Genomic DNA, 15,565 nt, shown 5'->3' with positions numbered 1-15,565 from the left:
CGCTTCCGCCAACCCTAAAAACTTAAACTAACGCCTGATCCAGGTGTGGCCAAACATAACCTTTGTAAACCTTTGACCGCCATCTACCAACTTTTTTGATGGCATCCCCTGACATACCCGCTGGATAAGCAGATGTAGCAGCTCCGATCCTGAAAGAATGACCCCCATAATCCTTAGACTCAAGGCCCAACTGCCTTATGGTTAATCTGAGTACTGCTACAAATTGATATTTGGTCAAAGGCTGTCCATTGGCATGCACAAAAAGCGAGCCCTCACCAGCTGGACGAACCATACAATATTTTTTAATAGCCCACACTGGGCAAAGGAAGGACCCTTTTAAATGACGCAACACAATTGAAGAACCACGGCCCTGCAAGAACCACGGCCCTGCTGGTCACATTTGGACCTCCTCACCAAAAAGGTGATGGTATGATGCATAAAAGACAGATCTCTCAACTGCAGAGATTTTTGCGATGCGTCGTTCCTAGATGCTGGCACCAACTTACCCACCCTGAAAGCCCCCCAAAATGCTGAAATAAATGCAGCATCAAAAAAACAACATTCAAATTTTGAAGAACAAACATTAGGCAAATTTTGAACAATATCTCCCAACATCTTAAAGGTAATTGGCCTTCTTGCGTCAGCTGACGCCACAGCCTTGCGCTTCCAGCCTTCCAATGCTTTCTTTACCAGAAAGTTTGAGCAAGGGTCTGGGAACCCTCCCGCCTTAGCAAAGAAAGATATTCCCACCAAATAAACTGACATAGTTTTTGGGGTGAGTCCTTGCTTCTTCAGCCACACAATGAATTGTAAGATAATATGGTGTGATATAGGCCACATAGGGTGAACATGAACATGAATAACATCAACAAATTGGTACAGTTTAACCATAGCCCGTTTGTAAGACCGGAGAATAGACTCTGCCACAGATGACATAACACCTTGCATTATTTCCGATTTCCAGTTTCCAAAGGGCTTCTGGGAAAGGAGTGGGTAACAACTCTGCCTCGGGGGCTAAAAGTCAAAATCTGTCCTCCTGAAAGCGAGAGAGAGCATCAGCGATGGAATTTTGTGTTCCTGGCACAAACTTTGCTGTAAAGGAAATATTATGAACAAGGCAACACAATACAAAACATCGGACCAGGACCATGACCCTAGGGATTTGGATAACTGGTGATTAACCACACTGACAACCATTTGGTTGTCACACCAAAAGCAAACACGCTTGTTTGCAAACAATGTTGACCAAATGTGCACAGCGACCACAATAGGAAATAGCTCCAGGAATGTGAGATCCCTCAATATATCAGAACCGGCCCAGGCTTCAGGCCATTTTTGTGCACACCAGTGACCCTGGAAGAAAAGCCCAAAGCCCATGCTACCAGCCACATCAGATTGTACTTGGAGGCCATCCCCCAACTGCCAGGGCCGCTGCCATAGGGCCACCCCATTGAAATCTTTGAGGAAAATTAACCAAATATTAAGATCCTCCCTCAAGCCCTTTGATACACGCATGAAATGATGTGGCATTGTATACCCACTGTAGCTTTCGCAAGTCTGGTACAAAATGCCCTCCCAGGGGCTACCACCCTGTAAGCAAAGTTAAGATGTCCCAAAACAGACTGAATCTGCTTGAGCGTAGCTTTTTTGGACCCAATAACCTCCTGAAGCAAAGCCCGTAATGCAGTCAGCTTATCAATTGGGAGGCGGGATTCACAAGCTATGGAATCAATTAAAATTCCCAGATATACCAGGGAAGTAGTAAGATCTTCACTCTTTTCTTCTGCTAAAGGAACACCAATCTCCTTGCAAAGATCAAAAAATGTGGTCATGAGCATGGCACAACCATTGCCCTTCTTACTGCCTACAAAAAAGAAATCATCCAAATAGTGGGTAACCAGCAGAGAAACAGCCCTTCTCTTAACTTCCCACTCAAGGAAAGTGCTGAAAGCTTCGAAAGCCGCACAGCTGATGGCACATCCCACGGGCATGGCCTTGTCAAAAAACCAACAATCATCAAATTTAAAACCCAACAAATGGAAATCATCAGGGTGTACTGGCAGGAGACGAAAGGCCGACTTAATATCATATTTGGCCATTAAAGCACCTTTCCCACAAGACCTGACCAAGCACACTGCATGGTCAAAGGATGCATAGCGCACTGAACATAACTCAGAGGGGATGGCATCATTCATTGAAGTCCCAGGAGGGTAAGACAAATGATGTATAAGTTGGAATTCTCCAGGTGCTTTTTTGGGCACCACCCCCAAGGGAGACACTTGAAATTTAGCAAAAGGAGGGGTTGAAAAGGGGCCTTCAATCCTTCCTGCCGAATTTCTTTATCCAGCTTGGCTTTTACTATCTCCGGCATTACTCTAGCAGACTTTAAATTTTTTGTTTCCAAATATGACACAGGGCCTGAAACTGGTATACAGAAATCAGATGCAAATCGTTCAGCTAACAAAGAAGCAGCATCCTTTTTGGGGTAAATTTGCAACAAACGTGCCAGAATCTTATGCCGAACAGGTGTGCTTGCAATCTGGAACGTGGGAAAATTGGCAGCACTATTTTGGGCACCCAAGACCCCCAGCGTCAGAGGTGGAAGATCCATCTCTCCTGCCAGCAGCTGCTGTGGCAGGGTGCCCTTGACGAAAGGGCGTAGTGGTATTAGTGGAAGGCTGACACGCCGCCCTGGCATGAGAACCCCGGCATAATTCACATCTATGATCATATTTACACTGGGACCTAGTGCACTTCCCAGCATTAAAGTCCCAACAAACTAGCCTTCTGGATTCTTTTCTAATAGGACCTTTCAGGGAGCTCCTAGGCTTGACCAATGTGCCCACTTCCAATAACCATAACTCATTGTGTAGAAGGTCCCACCTCTCCCTAGCATTCTGGGAAGCGTGCTGCCTGAAGGCCGCATCATAAGCTATGGCCGCAGCATCACCTGCAAAGGCCTTGGCCCTTAACACGTTTAGTAGGTGGCTATCTAGGTGCCAAGCCCTCTCAGAAGAGCTTTTGCAGAAGCTTTAAAAATAGTAAAACCTTCTAACCAATTTAAAAATAGTAAAACCTTCTAACCAATTGCTAAATGTATGGTCCATGGGGGCAGCTTTCTGCTCTTTTGCAGATTTCTTTGTGGATGTGACAGCCAGAGCCTCCTGGCCTTTTGGCTGAAGCAATGAAAATACATCCACATAGCACTCCCTAAGAATCAACTTCCTAACTTTTTTTGAAAGATGGGAGCCAGGTGGGCGCTCCCCTGGCGCAGACACAGGAATTGTTGATGCTTGCGGATCAACCCAAACCCCTTGCACTCCTGGATGCCAAGAGCGCCACTTAATAGCCCATTTGGGGAGTCCAGGCACCAAAGCGTGATCGACCTAGTATCCATCTCTGCCGCAAGGAACCTCCGACAATGAACCACCTGGAACCGCCTGTTGTGCTGCCACCGCCTCTCGAGCCCTGCGATGCCTCTTTTTATCTTTCTTCTTCTTCTTTCTCCTTTTCCTCTTAGCAGCCATAGCAGCCTTGTTGCCAGCATAATCTTCATCAGAGCTGGATGATGTGGACGATGAGCTGGAACTACTTGAACTGGAAGACGACTGGAAATTTTGAGATGAATTATCCTCCACAGACGATTGAGAAGACACTGTAGTATCGCCGGAAGCTGCCGCCCTATTAATCAGTTCCGCTACTGAACGTGACAATTCTGCCACCGTTGAAGCAGGAATAAAAGGCACAGCCTGAGAAGGACCTGCATGGGTAGAAGAGTTCATCTGGCCCCCGTTACAACCGATTCCAATTCACCCCGGAGTTGCCTATTCCTAATGGTAGCAGACACACCAGAACTGGGCTGACTAGGTCTATCATCTGATGTTGGAACCGACCGGGCTCCTGTGGTATTCTTAGCCGTTTGACTTTTAGCAGTCATTCACTGTTTTTCTGAACTTTGACTCGTTGGCTTGGAAGGCTGCTCCTTCCCCCCAATCTGTAAAGCCTTTTTATTGACCTATACCTTATTTAACAGAATTTGAACCTGGGGTTAAGCAAAGCAGGGGGAAAGGCCCAGGCATCAAACTGTGATCAGCCTCTCGAGCCTTCCCTTGGGAGAAACACCAGACCCTGGAGGCAATCCAAAAAACATTGATTGCTGCACAGTAGTCATTTACTGGAAGCTAAACCCAGGGGGCTCCCCTGCCTAAGTTGCACAAGAGAGTTGCACATGTCAGCTCCAAGGGCAGACTGCTACACTTTCCCCCTAGGTTGCATGGCCTATGGTCTCTGTAGTGTAATTTAAGTTTCCTAAGTCTCCAGCCTTTTGTAAGGAGCAAAAATATTGAAATATCAAAAATGTTAAAACCAAGCCTGTTAGGGTCTAGCTTTAAATTAGCAGAGTAGCAGAAATGTGACTTTGACTAATTATGCTTTCCTAAAAACTGAGACTGACTCCAAAAGAACACAAGTAGCTTTTAGTTCAAAACAAAAGTTTACTAATGGCTTCAATCTATATTTACATAAATTGCTCTATCCTAATCTAGCTAGTGAATACTACAATGGTAGATTGGAAAGAGAAACTGCTGTGAACTGGAATTCACCCACAAACTACAGTCCCTCAGCAATAGATTGAACACAGAAAATGCTTCCCTAGCACACTACATGCACACTATCTGACCCCATTGCAAAACTGCATCTGGCACTTAAGATCCATGCACAAAGACCAGTATCCTATGTTTTTGTGCACTAACAACCATTTCATTTCATCCTGAAATTTCATTTGCGTACACAAAGGACTTGTAATTTGTATTGACATCCTCACATACCAATGGCATATATATGACTGTACCTGGCTTCCACTCTACCAAATGCATGTGAGGAAATAGGCTGAAGTCTATGGAAGCTCATGTTGCCAATTTCTTTTCTTCAGTTAGTCTCAAAGGTGCTACAAGATCTCTCTCCGTACTGACTCTACAGACTAATATGGCTATATCTCTGAATTCTAGCTAGTGAATTATTGAGGTACAAAGAAATCTTTATCTCACCATCTTTCCAAAGAAGGTTGAGAAAGGAGGAATATGGAAAACATGCAGTTTAGATAAAAAATCTTTTGAGAGAGAATGTCTGTTAGTCCCAAAGGGGGAGTGATCTAAATCACATGGTTAGTTTGAATGAATAAGAGAGAAAGGAGTTTGTATGCAGGAAATCCCTATCTATCTAAGGAGAGAGAAGAGAATGCAAAAATCTTCCAACAGTTCCAGGGCCCAATCCTTTAGCAAAAAGGTGCCAAAGTGTACACTGACCTAATAAATTATCTCCCCTACCCCCAGTAATCTGCAAAGTTTGAACCTATTTTAGATACCAGATGGCTTCTATTGCTGTTTTCAAGGGATGGGAAAACTTAACTGCTTCTAAGTTTAGGATAGGAGCCAAGTTTTTTGAGACCGGGGGGCGGGGAAGGCTTTTTGTAGCTAACCTGTATAGGTTTTGTTCTGTCAGGAGGATGAAGTGTTCTGGATATTTTTGGCCATCTGAGCAGATACTTTTACTACAGCAAAATAGTCTTGCTGTGCAAGATCAGAAAAGCTTATCATAACGCTTTATTTATCTAATTTTAGGATGGCAGAAGGAACAAGAATTTAGCACTAATTAAATGAGAGAATATTCCAGCATGGGCTGCAGAAGATGTTGACATGGTGAAGGATTGCACAGACCTCTAGCAAATGAATAGAATTAGATCCTAGTGGTTACTGTGACCTATAAATGAAAAAGCAACTTCTCCAAAAGCTCTTCTTGAAACAAGAACACAGAACCATAGAGTTACTGCTGCTTCTGGTTTTGTTGTTTAGATATTTACAAAAATAACATTTTTTCTTACACGTAACTTGAGAAATAATTGGAAAAATAACCAGACATAATAAGCAGAGACACATTTAAATGGAGTAACCTAGATTAGCAATGTATGCATCTAACATATCTGGAGGATTTGCAAAGATGATTAATAATGAGGTATCTAATTTATACAGTTTCTTTCAAGTGACTTATTATTCAGGCAAGTCTTTCCTTGTCAAGGGTGAAGGATGAGTATCACCCCACTAATTGCTGTAAACCAGGAGTAACTAAGAAATCCTTCCATAGACACTTACCCTCCTCCAGTGCCTTATAATTGAGTACTTGAGATAGATGTTCCAGATGGGTCATATCTCTTCAAGTATCCTATCCACATCCTCAGTTACTAACCATGTTAACTGATAATTATTTAGTGTCTAAATTCATGACTTACTGTTTTGTGTCTGAATTATTATTTTTATTTTTATTCCTATTATCTTATTTTGTGCACTGATAGCTGCATTAATCTTTAAGGCTCGCATTGCCATGATTTGTCTACCTTTTTATTTTATGGCACCCAGAGAAATTCAGATAAACTGTGGTATATAAATATTTTTTAATAATATTTTAAGGATGTGGTGGCTCAGTGGTTAAGATGCTGACCCTGACAATTGGAAGATCTGCAGGTTGACAGTTTGACGTCCAGACACCATGTGATGGAGTGAGCTCGCGTCACTACTCTCAGCTTCTGCCAACCTTTCATACATTACTCATATGAAGGAGCAAAATATATTGCAAGGAGCTGCAGTCCCGAACAATTTAGCTTTACTTTCCCATATTCACATTAGAAAGAATATCTGAATCAAGCAACATCTCAGTGTGGCTTGTGGGACATTGCATTCTTTTTATGAGCACACATTTTCAATGCAAAATGAAACAAATCTGAGATAGTAATATAAAGAAAGTACTGTGTCCATATGTCAGGCTCAAAGATTAAGAAATAAGTATTTAGTTGATCTTCTCATTTTTCAGTTTTTTATCAAGCTTACTTATATATGTGAGTGGTGATTGCAAGCTCTGGACTATAAAAACTAGATATCTTTATATATATGAGTCTATTTTGAGCCCCATAAAGACAATTGTAACAAATCCAAAGCCCATCCCAAAAACAGCAGTGTCTGGGTGGACTAAGACTATATATTTGAGCTTGCATGCAAGAATGAATAATTTCAAAAGTTTTCTATCCACTGGGTCTCAGAGGGGAATGCCCAAGTTGTGAACTTGAGATTTCAGGGGGAGTTAACTTTATCCAGCACAGACAGAGTCCCTATTCCCTGATCTACCTTACAGATGACCAAGAGCACCTCTTTGTTGTTTGGATTAAGTTTTAGTTTGGGGTGGAACAGATGGGCAGGAAGTAATGGCCATAGGCTGCTTCTGCCCAGAGCATTGACCACCACATGCCTTGATCTCGATGCCGGCCACTGCAGTAAGCTGCAATGGATCGCCAAAAGGAGCGAGAAAGATCCTCTCCATTGGGGGCCAAGATTGGGCCATCTTGGGTGATCTGGGAGCAACTTCAGCATGGTTTCTACAGGGGTTGGGGGGCATGTGTCATCTAAATGGCATGCTCCCAACTATGTGGAAGTCGTTTTTTTATGTCTGTTTCAGGCCTTTGTTTGCCCTCATCCAGTCCATTACTGCCAACAGACTGGTTCATCACTGAGATAGCGTTCTTTGAATCACATGGAAAGGAGAGGTAGAATTGGGTTTCATCAGCATATTGGTGATAATATACCCCAACTTCCAGATGACTTCTCCAAGCAGTTTCATGTATATTTTAATCAGCACAAGGGACAAAACAGAACCCTGAGAGACTACACAGGCCTTCTGAGTTTGTCCTTGATAGATCCAGGAGAACCAACAGGAACAAACTCCCACTGTTGAGTTTCCTGTGTAGGTAATTCAAAGCTGTATCAGTCCCATAAACAGGTATGAAATCTGATTGAAATGGATCTATGTAGATGATCCAGCTCATCCAAAAACCTCTGTAGCTGGGAGGCTTTCACTACTCCCCTTACCCACTTGTCCAGTCCTCAGAAGCCAGGAAGGGCAAGGATCTACTATATATGTGTGACTCACATCTCTTCAAGTATCCTATCCACATCCTCAGACAGCAGAAATTGAAATGTGTCCAATAATACAGGACAAGCAGGCACCATGATTATACCCACTGTACCTATCTGAACTACAGATCTAAGCAATTTTGTTTCCAAAGTAGTTTGCAAATTGCCACACTAGTCTGCCAAGAGGTCTTTGTTTTCTTCTTGTGGGCCAGAGTTTTAAAGGCCCCTAATCACTCAAGACAGCTCTGATATAGAACACCATGCAGACACATTAGTAGCAGAGGAGTATAATTTCTTCACTGCCATAAGTTATAGCCCATGTTCATGTGGGCTCACTCCAACTCTTCTGCCAGCATCTCTTTAGTCAGTGCCCCACTTATTTCATCACAGCCAGCTCCCTAGTAAACTATTTCATGGGACGGGATGCTTAAGGTGAATCATATCATTGCTTTGGCCATTTCCCTGCTCTAGATATCAGTTAGGGCATCAACAGCTTCAACAGCATCACAAAGCAACAGCAAATTCCTCAAGAGTAATCAAAAATCCATCTGGTTCCACAAATCTCCTGGGGCAGACCATTTTAATGAGCTCCCCACCCCTGCAAAGATTAGAGGTCCCAGTAAGTCTAAACTCCACCAGGTAGTGATCTGTAGAAAAGAACAGAACAGCTGAAAGTTCCTGCATATTGAAATTGCTATGTGAGAAATGTGTTCCAACAGATTTTATTTTATTCATATCAAATGGATTTACTCAAACCACATCTTCTTGATGAACACGGAAATGGATGCAATTTGTGGTGAAGAATCTATGCATCCTTATGCTTGTGATGTTGTCTGTTAAAGGAAAATGCATTTGACAGTATGTAAAAATTTGAAAAATGCAACAGTTGGATGCATTTCTAAAATGTGCACAAATGTGCTTTAATCAATGAAAATGAGCGTCTGTTAATGTGTCCATTTGTAAAAATGTCCCAGAAAGGTTCCCCTCCCCCTTCTTTAATAAAAATGTATAAAACCGGCATGGTATGGCTATGGAAATGGAAAAAAGCAGAAAGTTCATCAAAACAAACTGACAGATCTGCCCATCTCTAATAAAACAAAACTGTTTTATAAGAAATGTCCATGCATTACATCAACGTGTGGGCAGCCTGGCCGTAACACTGTGTACATTAGTTTGCCACACACACCGGTGTCTGCACATATAGTCTAAGTATTTTGTGACAATGACTCCATGCAAACAAATTTCAGGATGTGCGGCTGGGGTTACACTTCCCCTGAAAATGCAAATTTTCTGGTTGACTGTATTTCTGAATAAAACCTTAAACATGTAAGCCCAGTTTTGGGCAGTGGTCAGGAATAAATTCACACAGTTAAGGCTTATATACCAGCTGCACTGTTCCTTGCGACATCAGATCTGGTCATGGTTATGCATGCTTTAGTCACATCCCATTTGGAATGCTTTAACAGGGTATTGTACAAGGGACTCCCTTTGCACAATGTTTAAAAACTTCAGCTGGTCCAAAGAGCTACAGTTAACTGTATCTGGTTAGGTAGCTTGCAGTTACTTTGTTGCATCAGCTCCACAGGCTGTCATTCTGTTTCTGGGCATAATTCAACGTCTGGTTATGACCTACAGAGAACTACAAAGCTCAGGTCCAGGTTGTTTGAAAGATTGTCTCTCCCTGTATGAGCCTCCCTGAATCCTGAGATCTACTTTCCATTCCTTTGTAGGCAGGTGAAGATTTTTGTTTCAGCAGGCCTTTATGGGCTAACTGTTCAGGGGGAAAAGAGCCTTTCATGTGTTTTGTTGTTTATAGTTGCTGTTCTAACTGCTTTTAATTTTATTAAGAGTTGAAGTATATTTTTAAAATTCTGTATATTGTAAAATAAAATTAGTTCTGTTTGGTCTATCACCCACCTTGAATCCAAGACTGGAGCAAAGACAGGATATAAATAAATATAATAATAATATGCCAGTAGAGCAGCCAAAAAGGGAATGTGGAAGGGGCTAGGGGAAATGGAGGAGCTGAATTATGCCAGATCTGAACTTTCTCCACCTTAGGAACAAAGTCAAACGATGCCAACACAAAGCTAGAACCAGAGTACAGGTAAGCCTCATTCATTTCCAACATCACAAGTCTGGTAGTGGCTTTGATTCAGCACAGCCTCACCTGGCCTAGTGTCATTTCACACAGCAGTATGCATTATAGTTTTATGTATCAATGCCTTACTTTGGCATCAAAGGGTCATCCTGCACCAGAGCTGAAAGCAGTTCTGGCTCCTCTAAGTTTGTTATTTGATAATATAAAAACAGATAAGTCTTTTATAATATATGTAAAAGTGCGAGGGACTAGAAATATACTTATCCATCCATCCATCCATCTTTCCCCTTTGCATCCCTTTCCCTATGTATAAGAACTACATAGGTGATTGTCCTACCCACTGCACTGTTGTTAGTGGTGTTTCTATCCACTTTTCATCATTCTTCCTCTGGCATATATAAGGTGGCTACTTGGATTGCCAAGTTGGATAAGGGACAGAGCTCTTAAAACTTTAATGACAAACAGATGAGGTATCATAATATTCAGTCATAATGGACAAAAATGACTATCTTCCCTTCCCTTTCAAATTTGAAATTTCAGCTGTAGCCATTTTCCTCTGACATGGTGGAGAGCAGAGGATGGGGCTCAGAGGTACTGGCAACATTTTGTGGTCCCCTACCCACTCTGATGCTGTTCATTGGGGGCAAGACAAAAATCATGTTAGAAGAGAAAGGCTGCAGGTGAATGTTTGGGTTGAAAGATAAGGGAAGCCAGGTAATAATAATAATAATAATAATAATAATAATAATAATAATAATAATAATAATAATAGGATTTATTTATATTCCTCCCAATCACTGGGAATCCAGGCAGCTTACAACAGAGGGGATAATAGACGGTTCCTATCCAACTTGATGGAGTATTAGAGTACCTTATCCTGCTTCTCAGTCTATTTGGAGTTAAAGTTACAAGATCCCCAATCCCATCTCTAACTTGGTAGACCTAGTGGCTACAAAAATACTCCCCAAAATGCAATGTAAAATGGCTTTTCTCTTGCTTCATTATATTCCTAATCTAAACTGGCATAGCCATCAATGATTATTTTTTCAAGGATGGAAAATATCTCCTCTGTACAGAGTGCAGCATTGGTTAAGGCTTCTGGATGATGGTGGAAACCGAAGACATCAAAAATGATATGTGCTGCCAATATCTCTGTAATCCTCTGGAACAACTGCCATAAAAATTGTGTAGGTGTGCCATGAAATATAATTTGTCTAATTTAATTCTGTCACATTTATTTATTTATTTCTAAAAAGGATCCCATTTTTTAAAAAAAGGATACACACACACACACACACACACACTATAGAATTGTTGTCACTTTTAATTTATGATGAAGACAACTGCTTCTCTTGAGATGATTTCTAAATTGTAAGCTGAAAATGAAATTGATAAGTCAGCTGCGTGTTTGAAATAATATATTATTCACCATGTAGTCCTGAAAATGTGTGGTATTTATTCAGAAAAGAGCAAAAATGCAAAATTCAAAGTGAAGAAAGGTTTTGGATACTTTTTTTATGGTGAGGTTTATGGTTGTTGGTGATACAGGCAAATTCATCTTCTTTTCATAAAGTATAAAAGTCACAGTCTGTGGCAATACATGGACTATTGTGGTGGGGTGAATATGCTGTGCCCTAATTCCTCCAAGATAATCAGGAATGCTGCTTTATTTGTTTATTTCTTACATTTCCTGGCAGCTTTCCAAGTCCCATATTGAGCCACAATGTGGGACATTTAATTAATTGTAATTTTAAAAGTAAGATTAAAATATAAGAGTAGCAAACACAACATATATAACACAAATATTCTGTTAGAAATTGGGGGAGGGGGACAAATTCTTAAAGCTGCTTAAACGCGGAAACAGAGGAAACCAAGTTGTGTGTCTATTGACAGAGAGTTCCATAGGGCAACCACTGAGAGAAAACCCTGGGTGGAATCCTGATGACTCACAACACGTAAATTATGGTGCCAGCAACTCCACTTCCTGCAAGATTGTGTTACTGCACTCCGTAGTCAGCCAGTCTTTCTAAAGGAATGCATACAGGCCTCTTTTATTCATTTGACTTGATTGGTGAGGAACCATTTTCACTGTTGTACAATGGGGGAACATTGCACAATAACTTCATTGAACACATATATATTTGTGTAATTCTGAGCTCCGATGTAACTATGCTAGCATATCTTTATGATGCATGAAAAATGTATAGTATCTTGGATCTTGGACTATCATAGAAGCCCAAGTTAAAATAGAGCAGATGAGGAACAATCCTTTACCCATACCGATAATCTATGTTTTTGCAGAAGTCTCATTGCAATGGCTGATCCTATGGAGAGGCCCCATCTGTGTAATTTCATTGTATCATCAGGACCATGAATAAGAAGTTTTCATCCTTAAGCAGCACATCCTGATCTCCACATATGTGCCAATTTTCCTCATGTAGCATACTGCTTGTGGGCTTCCAACAAATAGAGCATAGCTTTCAATATGACCTATAGAGTTATAAAAGAAAAAATGATGCAGAATGAGGTTCACATGGGTTAATGCTTGCATAAGCTTCATCCTTCCCATCTGTTTTCAATGCCAGGAATGAAACCTGAAATAACTGAATAATGAAACAGCATTTCCCTGAAAATGTTTTTGAACCATGAATAGAGAGTATTCTCACATCTGGGATTAAGGGAAAGGTTTGTAGATCAGAAGGTAGTACTACCTACATGATCCCCAGAATTTGGTTTTAGTAAAAATTTAAATTCACTGAGGTACACCTCCTAAGTGAAAAATTCATTCCAGCATTTGGCACATCTATGTTTCCTGAGGCTAGAAATCAAGATGCAAAAGGAAAGGGAAAAGATGAAGATATAATGAATGAAACTGGACAATGTAACTTAAAATGTAAGGAGTGAAGTCACATATCTTATCCTGCTTAAAATAGTTCCTTTCCTCACATGCTTCCATCACAGACATGTGAACAGTGCCCGAGAATGACAACCAGATTAAAGTTGTGTGCTATTCATAGCTGCAGTGTGAAGGATTTAAAATTCAGTAGGGTGTCACAAAATGTCGGTAAAGTTTAGTAAAAATGAGAGGAAACTGACAAGAGTTGGACATTGAGGAAGAAAGGAAATAACCTTCTAAGGATGCCATTGCAAAGAAAAGGCACAAATTGTTCATAGCAAAGTGAAAACTACAAAATTTGTGGCTAGAAATGGCAATGTGATTAGCAAACTTCCTGATTTTTTTCATTTATTAAATCCTGTTAATTGGAGGATCTCATACAGCTTCCAGTGTTTGAACATATAGCATATGAATAACTTCTTTTCATGGACACATATCTGTGATGAGAGTATTTTGACAGTGTATCACTCACACGTACAATGTGAAATGGCCATGGGCTAACAATTCTGACATGCGTTAACATACTGATTAATTGTTGCCCTACTTTCTTTCTATTCTAGATAGGTTTCATTCATTGTTCCTTTTCTCCAAGATCTGTCAACCTACTCTGATTTTACATAGGTAGTTGGTGGATTGGGTTGGACTTCAACCATGATCTTTTAAGTCTTAGTGCAACACTCTATCCAGAATGGCACATTGAGTGTCTTTATAGACTACATGCAAATTTCTCAAAACCCATGGAAATGTAGATAAATTGGTTTTATTTGCTCACATCCTGTCACAAGCAAAATATTGTTCCTAATAATATAGAAAGAGATGCAGAAACTCACAATTAATAAGCATACAATTCCCCCTTGATATGCATACTCTACAATAAAGGCATATTTTTCCAGTTATGTCATTGATGGGTAAAGTGTGGCCAGCCAGCAATGCAGAGGGTAAAAAAATGTCCAGCCTTGAGTTATATATTTCCCATTATGGATTAATAGGCTTTTAAATAAGATGCTTCATAAGCTTTCATATTTACGATTGAACTGAACACTGTTTCTGGAGTGATCTGACTTTTGAAAACCCAGGTAGATGAATGTTAGTTGAGATGTCTTTTATTGCTTCATTGTCTTTGACACTACAGTGCAAGAAAAATAAGATTTGAAAGTCATAAGCCATTTGGTCTTATGCAGGTAGGAGGCTCTACTCACTATGATGGAGAAGTTCTATCAAAAGAGAATTTATCTTGAAAAGCAACTTTTAAGGAGCCTTTGCTTTCACCATAAGATTCTATTCCAATATATTATCATTGTAGGCAAAATCTTCAATTGAAATCACTTCTTGTTGAGCAGCCACAACTTTTCAAATGCAAGTGACATATTATGGTTGTGTTTCTTTATTGGTGATTCTTTGCCTTATTTCCATGTAAAACTCTTAGCTCAAAACAAGTGAGTTAATGAAGACAGTCCACGGGTTTTGATAACAGATGTCTCTGGCCTGTGTCTAAGCATCAAGGTCAACTAGATTAGTTAATACTTGTCATGAAACTGTTGACTGATTCTGAGAGTACAGCTTGTGCTGTAAATCCAGATATTAAGAAGCACCAGCCATGCTTGAAACTACTGATCATCTATGATCTAAGAGTCAGGTCACATGATCTTCTTGCTGTTATTCATAAAAATAATGGGGAACTTTATTTTCTCTTCAAATTAGTAGTTCCAACTACCTGCCCAATTGGAATTGTCTGTGAGGTTTTAGTTCTGATTAGACTCGTAAACTTCATCTCGGGATGGAAACAATATTAGCAAATATTTTAGAAATGGTAAAAACAAACAAGTGTTGAGAAACTCTGATGAGAAGAATCCTGGACTAATGGAAATGTTTGTAGTTTGGGACTTACACATTCACATATGGTTGTTTTATACAGAAAACAACATTTTCTATTCAGGAAACAGCATTTTCAACATGGAAAATAATATTTTAATGCAGAAATATTAACTGCTGTACAGACAAAGCTATTTTCTGTACAGAAATGCTATAACTAGAGATTTATTCTGTGTAAAATTCAGATATGGTTGATTTGCATAAGAATAGTATTTTCTGCAGAACATTTTTTTTTAAAAAAGAAGAAAATGCAGCATAGCAATTAAATCACGAACAATTTACATTTTTAATGTGAAGTCAAAGGCTTTCATGGCCAGCATCCATAGTTTTTTGTGGGTTTTTCAGGCTATGTGGCCATGTTCTAGAAGAGTTTCATCCTGACGTTTTGCCAGCATCTGTGGCTGGCATCTTCAGAGAAATTTACATTTTTGTTCTCCTAAATACACAACTGAAAATATCAATATCTTATTCAGAGTGGAAAGAGTCAACTCTTTAGCCTTGGCAACTGCAACTCCTCTCCAGCTCTCCCACTCCTTCTGAAACTCAGTAAGCCAAAGAAACCCTTACGGTTCTTTCCCCCATTGGGCCAAATTAATAACTCATCAGGTACATATAGAAACATGCATCTGGAAGGCTAGCAGAAGAACAATGCCACTTGTTTCAGTAAAAGGAAAATACCCCCCCCCACCATTGCTGTTGCATTTGCTTTTGAGGGAGCATGAGACTCAGTGACAGTGATGG

The sequence above is a fragment of the Sceloporus undulatus genome, chromosome 5 (genome assembly GCF_019175285.1).
Source record: "Sceloporus undulatus isolate JIND9_A2432 ecotype Alabama chromosome 5, SceUnd_v1.1, whole genome shotgun sequence".
Lineage (NCBI taxonomy): Eukaryota > Metazoa > Chordata > Lepidosauria > Squamata > Phrynosomatidae > Sceloporus > Sceloporus undulatus.
Note: the sequence above shows the minus strand (reverse complement) of the source record.